The sequence below is a fragment of the Hyaena hyaena genome, unplaced genomic scaffold (genome assembly GCF_003009895.1).
Source record: "Hyaena hyaena isolate Hyena2069 unplaced genomic scaffold, ASM300989v1 scaffold_522, whole genome shotgun sequence".
Classification (NCBI taxonomy): domain Eukaryota; kingdom Metazoa; phylum Chordata; class Mammalia; order Carnivora; family Hyaenidae; genus Hyaena; species Hyaena hyaena.
This window is the reverse complement of record NW_024081156.1, coordinates 349,712-359,485: the sequence shown is the minus strand read 5'-3', so window position 1 is coordinate 359,485 and position 9,774 is coordinate 349,712. Positions and strand designations below refer to the sequence as shown.

The window sequence follows — 9,774 nt, the reverse complement described above, 5'->3', positions numbered from 1 at the left end:
ACTTAGCCTTGACCCCAACCAGATGTATGATTTAGAGCAATTTACTTAGTTGCTCTGAGCCACCCTTTTCTGATATACAGAGACAGTAACAATACTTATTTCACAGGCAGATTATAAGCAAAGGAGCAGGTCATGTATGTGAAGTACTGGCACAGGTAGACACTTAATAAACACCAGGCATTTTAAATTGTATTGTCATCATCCCCATCCTTGTATCATGGCCCCGTTCCTTCTTAGACCCACCACCCAACTAAATAAACATGCAGTAGCGTTAGTGCCACAGACCCACTGATATGCGGAATATATACAAGCACCCAATCCCTTAAAGAATCAGCAGTTTGAATAAGCCAAGGTATCTCATGTATTCATTTGTTCATTTGGTAAGTGATATCGGCCTCCTACCTTGCAGGTCATGTGGCTCCAACATGTTAGAAGCCTCAAATGACTAGGGCCAACAATGTCCTCAGGAGTTGAAGTTCACTCTGGCAAACATGTCCTGAGACTTTTCACAGGGCTCGAAAGGAGGGAAATATCACTGTGGCTTGTAGTGGCCAGGGTTTCAGAAAGCAAGTAGCTTTGGAGTCCAGCTCCAGAGAATGGGTGGTGTTCACCCAGGGAAGATGGGGGCACCCCTGGGGAAGGGTTGGAGGTGAGCACTGGGCTGGAAGCTGGAAAGCCCCCGGTGTAGTCAGAAGGGAGAGAGAGGGCAGAGCAGTTTTATCAGGGAATAAATAGGCCAAGAAGCAGATTGTATGTTGCTTTGGATGCCAATAACAGGAGTTCGGATTCTGTCTTACGGGCAGCAGAGAATCACGGAAGGTCATACAGAGAAGGGACAAAATGAAAGCCAAGTTTCAGGAAAGCTAATGTGGCAAAAGTCTATGGGCTGTCTTGCATTGGGGACAGACCGTAAAAAGGAAGGCCAGGTGAAAATCCTGACACAGAAATGGAGGAGGCACAGGGAGGTCTGAACTGAGATGATAAGGGTGCAAAGAGGAACACAAGAAATACTTTGAAGGAGAGACGCAACAGTTGGTGGTGCCTGCCAGCATGTGGGAGCAGACATGCTACATATAGCCGGGGTTCCAAGCCTGGGCAGCATGACGATTGGCAGCGAAGCTGGGTGCTCGAGCAGGAGAGAGGAAAGTGGCTGTGTCCCGTGTGGATATTCCATGGGTCCCACCAAAGATCAGGGTAACCTGCCTGCAGGCTGGTTGAGAGCAGAAAGGGTGAGTGCAAGGGAAGGACTGCCTGAACTTAGGAGTTCAAGTTCAAGAACAGGGAGTGGCAGGAGGGACCAGAGAAAGAGCAGGCAGGGCCATAGCCTCCCTTCAACAGACAGAAAGCATCCAGTTTGCTGATGGGAAACAGCAAAGGCTTCCAAATCCATATAATCCTTCAAGATCCAGTTGTACACATCTCTGCAGGTCAGAATCCTTTTTGCAGACCTTCCCAGGGGCTAAAAACAAGAGAAGACACAGACTATCCCAAACAAGAGAGATAATTCCTCATTTAGGAAAAGTTGAGTTAGCGTCCACGTGGTGGTTGTCATGGCCACAGTCAGGATGCCCTGGGAATCAGATGGCACATTCAAAGGGCTGACAAGTGATTATGAAGGGGCTGCTTGCAGAGACAGGCATCAAGGATCAGTCATCCTCCTCAACCTGAAGAGAAGAAGAGGGAATGATGTTACCCCAGTGAAGGCCACAGGGCTGGAAGAGGCTGTCCATCTGAGTGCTGGCTATATGAGAACACAGTTCATGCCCCAACCTCCAATGGTCAAGGAGAGAGCAAGAGGAATACATACCTGAGCTTCTCTGTCCTCACATTTTTCCCATTTCCTATGAAAAGTTTTCATTGGCCAAACCCAGGCAGAAGCCACAAGATAATTGTAGCTAGTGCAACACATAGTTGTTAGCCTCTCAAAGCACAGGGTGGACCAGGAAAGGGTGGAGAGAAAATGGAGAATAAGCAGAACATTGACCCAGTAGGATTTCTTAGTTCAATGTCATCCTTTGAGCAAAAGTAGAAATGATTAATTTTTATCACTAATAATACATACTTGTGTAACATTTTTTCTTCATAGAGTGTCTTCACGTAGATTATCCCTTCTGAGCTACACAGGACCCCCGTATATCTCTTGTGAGGTAGACAAGACCTTGTCATTCAGGTCAGTTTAACTCTGAAGCCCAGAGAAGTTAAATAGTTTACTCAAAGTTAGTCACACAGTGAGTGAACTGTGAAGTTCATATTAGAAATAAGGCTCTTGGACTCCTAATCCAGTGCTCCTTCCCAGGTGTGAAATTAATTTATAGGCTGGGAAGGCAGCATTGCTGTGAAAGACATTACAGAAAGGCTGTCCTTAAGGTGGTATGACTTGTGGCCCCAGCCTGACTGGGTTCTCAGGGCTTCCCTGAGTTGTTTTCAATAAGCAAATATTCCTGACACTTCAATTATCCCAATCTAAACAATGAACACTCTGTACAAGAAGCTTCATAAATTTCATTCAGTTGGAAGCAATGAGAAAGCTTTGTGTGTATTCCTTCAAAAAAAAGTTACCCAACAAAACAGAGATTGTTATAATGGAAACATCTAGGCTAGGGAAAAAAAAAAAAAAAAAAAGGCTCTGTGTTTTAGGAACCTGGCTCTGATTCTTTCATCTTCCTCTCTGTGTCTCGGCAGAGATAGTGTCTTCTGTAGGGAGCTCATGCCATCCCTTCTGCAAATCAAAGCAAGCCCTTCTTGCATGTGGACAACTCCAACACTCTGTTTAATAAGGTATTTGTTGAACTTTTCTATGTCTGATGTCTTCTCATTTCCATATGCATCCTCCCAAGCCACTCCCTCTACCCCACTGTTATGAGTTGAATTGTGTCCCCCAGTAAAAATATCTTGAATCTCTGACCCCCAGGACCTCAGAATGTGACCTTATTTGTAAATCAGACCCGTACCAGAGGTAATCAAGTTAAAATGAGGTCATTAGGATGGGCCCTAATCCAATATGACTGGTGTCCTTTGAAAAGGGAAAATGTGGACACAGAGACAAACACCCAGAGAGGGGAAACGAGCTGAAGAGACAGGGAAGAGATGGCCATCTACAAGACAAGGAATGTCTGAGGCCAAAAGAAGATAAGAGAGAGGTAGGGAACAGTGCTTTTACAATATATACATACTTACACCCAAGATGTAGTTATTTCTTTGGCAACACTAAAGGTTTTATCAAAAAATGTCCAAAGAGAGTGTTAGGAAATTTTACATAGATTAAATATTATTCCTCTCTTTTCCCTCTGGAGAAGGGTTCTAGTATCAGTGGCTAATGTGCAGATACCTGAATCAATTTGGATACTTTTGGTTACAAGTAATAGAAAATGCATACCAAAGTGGTTTAAACAATAAAGGTGACTTCTTGGCTTTAGTCATGGTTTGATCAAGGCTCTAGATAATTTCTATTTGATTCTTTCAATATGCCTCTCTCATGTGTAGATTCCATCCTCAGACTGGCTTCTCTCACAGTAGCAAAATGACTGCAATGTGTCTATCTGAAACTCACACTTCCCAGAGAAAGGATCCTCCTATATCCTAGAATCCCCAGCAAAGGTCCTGGATATGGTGCTGATTATACTGTCCCTAATCAATCCCAAGGGAAACCCAAATGCTGATTGGCTTATGCTTGACCTGTGTGGTCCAATCACCAAGACCAGAAGCCTGGGACTCCCCAGTGGATTAGATCATCAGGGCCTGTTTCCGGAGCTAGAGGTGAGTGACCAGACAACCAGGCCCCTACTGGGTAGAAGTTGACCAAAATGGGTATTGAGGAATTAGCACAATGTGCAGTCCCAGACTAAACTTAACCTTTGCACACTACTCTTAACATATCAACATTACATAAGAACCTTACTGTATCAACATTGTGGGGATCTGACTTTTAGGAAACATGAGTTTGGGCTATGACCATCTGCTAGACTATGAAATCCAGAATATGAAAGTTTCCTTTCATATCTTAGGAGAGCTGTGAGTAGAGGAGGTGAGACTGTATTTATTTTATTTAACAAGCACTGTTCCAGTTACTATGGCGACATAAGAAGTTATCTCAAAACTTAGTGTCTTAAAATAACAATAATCATGTATTATCTCTCACGGTTTCTGTGGATCAGTAATTCGGGCCCCATGTCATTGGGCATATCTGGCTCAGGGTGTGTCCTGTGCTTGTAGTTTTTAAATGGCTGTGTCTTGGGTCATCTCAGAGGCTTCTCTGCTCCCCCGCTGGCCACCTGTTCTAGGATACCTCCAACAGTGGAGGCTTACTATGTTGTCTCTTCATGTGATCTCTCCAGTGTGGCAACCTCGGAGTAGGGATCCCAGGGTGCAGGCGTGTGTGTGTATGTGTGTGTGTGTGTGTCTATATACATTTACATACACATATACATACACATTACATATATGTATACACACAGAGAGAAAGACAGAGGCAGAAAGATAGGCAGAGCTTTATGACCCAGCCTCAGAAGCCAGAGACTTCACTTCTATATTGTGTTCATTGAGGCAGTCACCAAGTCCCACTGGCCCAGGAGGAGGAGGAACAGACTCTACTCCTTATTAGGGAATGGGAGGGTTCTTGAAGAGCATATGGGATCAGAAAACCACTGTGTCTGGGTGTGCCTGGGTGGCTCAGTTGGTTGAGCATCTGACTCTTAATTTCAGCTCGGGTCATGACCTCACGGTTCGTCAGATCGAGCCCTACATGGGGCTCTGTGCTGACAACTTGGAGCCTGCTTAGGATTCTCTCTATCCTTCTGTATTTCTCTCTCTCTCTCTCTCTCTCTCAAAATAAACAAACAAACAAAAGACAACCACTGTGTCTGTGTATGGATAGTATAATAAGCCACATTCACCCAGAGCATTTGTGTACCCTATAGTGTTCTAAGTGCATTGCAAATAGCAACTCATTTAACGAACTGGACACTAAACTTCCCTTCACAGATAGCAGATGCCATGTCCATATGTTCTTGGTCCTCACTATTTCAGCATGAAATAGCTCAACTTCCAAATGCCTGGACATGGCCTGAGACTTTCTGCCTGCTGTGTTCGGGCCTGCCAGATATATTGGGGAATTAACATACTCAAGGAGCAGCCACCAACTAGTAACTGACAGGAGGTGGTGTACAGATTCCCTGGCCTCCTCACCCCTTTGTTGACAGAGTGGGGATTTAATTCTGAGGCATATGTTCTGACATGATCCTCCAAGTTCCCCTAGGAGACTAAGCTCCAGTGGCCCACAGTGGTGACACATTTGACAACACAATTTGATCGGCTGCCTTCATTTCCCTGTTGCCTCCCTGCCAACATACTCGTGTTTCCTGTACCTCCCAAATAAACTACTGAGATTTGAAACTTTTTGGGAGGAACCCAAACTAAGGCTTTTAACTGGCCCAAGATTACTCAGGTAGGTCTTTAATTCCAGATTACAATTTAAGATAGCTTTGAGAAGCTCTTTCTTAGTACCTTAAACTATGTGACATTATAGAAAAGGCAGTGCTGAAGAAAACAAAAATCCCTGGGAGGGGAGATGGAATACATTCACTTCAGGCCTGGCATGTTCAGAGGTTACATCCATCAAACTTCCATCAAGCTTCTGCTGTGAGCCAGGAATTGCCCTAAATGCTAGGGAACCATAGTTCTCTGATTCTGGGACGGACATAGAAATTCCTGGTCAAACTCTCCCTCCAGGCCATGGTGGAAATCATATTGAGATGTTTAGATAAGAAAGCGCTTCTCCAGTGTAAGACTCATTTTTGTAGCACTATTTCTGGGACTTCATCATGAACCATTACAGATGGACTCCAGTGATTGTATTAGTCAGTGCAGGCTGCTGTAACAAAATGCCATAGACCGAGTGTCTTACACAACAGAAACTATTTTCTCTCACAGTTCTGGAGGCTCAGTCCAAGAGCCAAGTGTCAGACAAATCATATCTGATGAGGGATCTCTTCCTGTCTAACAGGCAGCCATCTTCTTGCTCTGTCCTTACATAGTAGAGAGAGGGTAGTGATGAGAGAGACAGAGACAGAGAGGGAGAGAGAAAGAGCATGCACAAGAACTCTGGCTGTTTGTGTCTCTTAAGGACACTAATCTATCAGATCAGCCCCATCCCACCCCCCATGATCTCATTTAACCTTAGCTACTTCCTTATAGGTTATTTTCTCCAAATACAGTCATATTAGGGGTTAGGGCCTGAACAGAGTTTTGCAGGGACACAATTCAGTTCATAGTAGTGAGATTCTAGTACAGATTTCTGCAGGTGTGCACATCTTTTGTTTTTTAAGTTTATTTATTTATTTTGAGAGAGATAGTGTAGCAGTGGGGGAGGGACAGAGAGAGAGGGAGAGAGAATCTCAAGCAGACTCTGCACTGTCAGCACAGAGCCTGATGTGGGGCTCAAACTCATGAACCACGAGATCATGACCTGAGCAGAAATTAGACACTTGGCCAACTGAGCTACTCAGATGCCCCAGAGTGTACACCTGTGAAAGCATTTTGTGTTTGGTTTACTTAGCAATCATTACCATCACCTGTGGCAAGTTGCAGGTGGAAGCGCTTTTGGCTACAAAAGACAGTTTTCGAATGTAAAGGGCATAAATACCATGTGATTGGATAGCCAAGTACCCCATCTTAAAAAAGCCCCTTCACTGCCTTCCCAAGCAATCCATGTTGTTCCTTTTGTGATAGGGGGAAAAGAGCTTTCATAAAGGCACCCCCCATGTTTTTCCAGAACCCAAAGTTGTTTTCCTAGGAACATATTCTCCAGCCTTCTGAGTGATACCTGTGTGATAAAAATGATCTAAATTAGAAGCGTGCTTCTTTGCCCCAACAACTGGATTTCATAGCGGCTAATCAGACCAGCACAATCTTGGACTTGAAGCCAAAAACTCCGATTGGTGAATCTCATGAGTCTCCCTTTTCTCTCTCTTCACAGAGTAATCAACAATCCTTTATCATATAATGGCTGAACACTTTTTTAGGTGTTTTTGCCATCTGCTTTTCTTAGGGCTCTGTGTTTCACCTCTGAGAGGAGGTGAAAAGACAACAGGACCAGGCGTCTATAGTGGACCTGCACCTGGTCCACTTGTCTGAGCTCACCTGTCTGTGACAGACCCTTGACCACATTCTGGCAGCTTTTCACTCTGTATTTCTCTGGTCTCCTCCTGAGGTTTGGGGGATTCTGAGGTGGACCATGATTGCACACCAGTGACAGCCCATATTTCTTTCTTCACCTCTCTCCCTTTGTCTCAATCTCCACACTTTGTCATTTATGGGTTCTAGGATTCATTTCCCAAATTAACTACCTGAACCCAATCCTTTGCCTCAGCATCTTCTTTTGGGGAACTCAAACTAAGACAGCCATTTACTATGGACAGCAAATAACCAGCACATGCACCATACTCTCCACTCCAGTGCTCTTGACAGACGTGCATATTGACCATGGCTTTTTCCCATTGAATCTGGAAAACATCCTAGAATTCTCTGAGCAGCCATTGGGAGCTGACCAGTATTGGCATGTGGGATGAAGTCCACTTCCCATCCCAGCCATAAAAAATAAATGCAAAAAGAGGAGCAGTCACAGCAGTCAGGAAATGCTTTAGGAGTTTAGGAGCAAGAGAGTTAGACTGTGGTAGCCTAGAGAGAGGAGAAGGTATTCACAGTGGTAGGACCTGAATTGGATCTTGAAAGACTGCCAGGATCCTGACAGAGCTTTCTGGATGGTGAAGAATAAACAGCATAAATAGGGGAATGTGCCTGGTATGTTTAGAAAGCAGAGGATCTAGTCAATAGAGGAGTTCACATTGGCTCCAACAAATGGATTATGTTGAAGGATCTTGAAAACTGTTTCCTACAAAACAAGTGCAGTTTTAGTTTCTTGATCCCCTTAAATCTGGTGATTTTGACCATCACCCAACTTGATTCATCACCCTATATCAAACTTTGAAACTGCCCCCTCTACAAACTTGAACCTGAATGTTGTTTTTCTTCCTGTCCTCTCTGTGCTCTCTCCTTCAATTCTTACCTCCTCCTATTTACCCCCATAATGATAGGTATAATTTAACAAAATAGTTCAGAAATTTCTGTCTATTCCTCATTTCAGTTACTAGATGGATATTTCCAGCTGGGAATCTTAACAGCTACTCAAAGTCAACATACCCAAAAACAAACTTATGGTTACCAACAAGACAGGCTGGCTTGCTGCTTCCCTGGTTCTCTGAAGGGCATCAGAGAACTATTCCCATCTCTCCCTCTATCAACCATGCTCGCAAAACCCTACAAGAGAAGAAAACTATTCTAAGTAGAATGCCAGGTAGGCTACTTATCTTTGCCCCTTGTCTCATTTAATCCTCACAACAGGCAAGCAGGTAAATACAATACTGGCCATTTTTAAATGAGAAAACAGAGGCTAAGAAGGGTTAAAGAATTCGCCTGAGGTTAGAACATAAAGCTAAAAGTAGCCTTAAAAATTAGAGCTGGAACTCAGACTCAGGTCTGTTGGACTCCAAAGTTTGTGTTCTCACCATCATCCTTCACAAAGATCTTTTATCACCCCCAAAAATAACTCTTGACATCTGTCTATCCCCACTATTTCCCTGCTACCACTCCTATCTAATGTCAGACCCCATGGGGGAATCTCTAACATGTCTCCCTGCTGATAAACCAGCCAAGGGTAGCAGCTGCACACAGCACAGCAGTAGGTGTGTGCTACGGAGAAACTGATGCACAACCTGTCTAATGCACGCCTCTAGCCTCAGAGGAATTTACAACTCAGCAGAGACTATAGGAGAGAGGTGGTGGGAGGAAGGTAAGAGGAAAGGGTGGGAGGTGGAGACAAGGGAGAAGGGAATTGGATGTAGGCTATGGAAGGAATCTACCAGTCTCATGGTTTGCCATGGAAACCTTTGGTCTGCTCTGCCCTAGGCTATTTCCAGGCACTCCTCACCCCTCCCTGCTATCCACACACATACACCGTGGGCAACCACGATTGCAGAATGCGATCCTCTTACCCTAACACCATCCTGAAAGCAAAACCAACCAGCCTCGAGAAGCATCCTCTAGGATGTTTGTAAATATGTGTTGTATTTCTTTTTTAACATTACTAGCTAACATAGTCAAGTTCTTACTAATGGGCCAGACTCTGTGCTAACCACTCTCTAGGTATTAAGTATATTATGTAATCCACGCAACAACTACGCTCTGCAAAGAGGCAGGTTAGGCTCACATAAATGTACCTGAGGTCCCAGGGTTGAGATTGCCAGTCCTAGAGGCCCCTGCACTTCGCCCCTGTCTTAAACTGCCAACTTAGCATATTGTTTAAAAAAGGGGTTTTGTTAGCATTTGACAAAATACAGCATCCCTTCTTAATAAAGACTCTCGAGAAAGTTGGGATAGAAGGAACCTACTTAAACATCATCAAAGCCATCTATGAGAAGCCTTCAGCGAACATCATCCTCAACGGGGAAAAATTGAGAGCTTTCCCCCTGAGATCAGGAACACGACAGGGATGTCCACTCTCACCACTGTTGTTTAACATAGTGCTGGAAGTCCTAGCATCAGCCATCAGACAACAAAAGGAAATCAAAGGCATCAGAATTGGCAAAGAGGAAGTCAAACTTTCACTCTTCGCAGATGACATGATACTCTACATCGAAAACCCGACAGACTCCACCAGAAGCCTACTAGAACTGATCCAAGAATTCAGCCAAGTTGCAGGGTACAAAATCAACGTACAGA

The 9,774-nt window shown here is 44.2% G+C and overlaps 1 long non-coding RNA gene across 1 annotated transcript in view; it reads right to left on the bottom strand.

Annotated features, from left to right (window-relative positions):
* Window positions 1–1,492: 1,492 nt before the first annotated feature.
* The window catches only part of LOC120247452, a 119,017-nt gene continuing 110,735 nt past the window's right edge, over window positions 1,493–9,774 (bottom strand). Inside the window, exon 10 of the long non-coding RNA XR_005532315.1 lies at window positions 1,493–1,664. This is a non-coding gene — a long non-coding RNA (uncharacterized LOC120247452). The remainder of the gene's footprint in view (window positions 1,665–9,774) is intronic.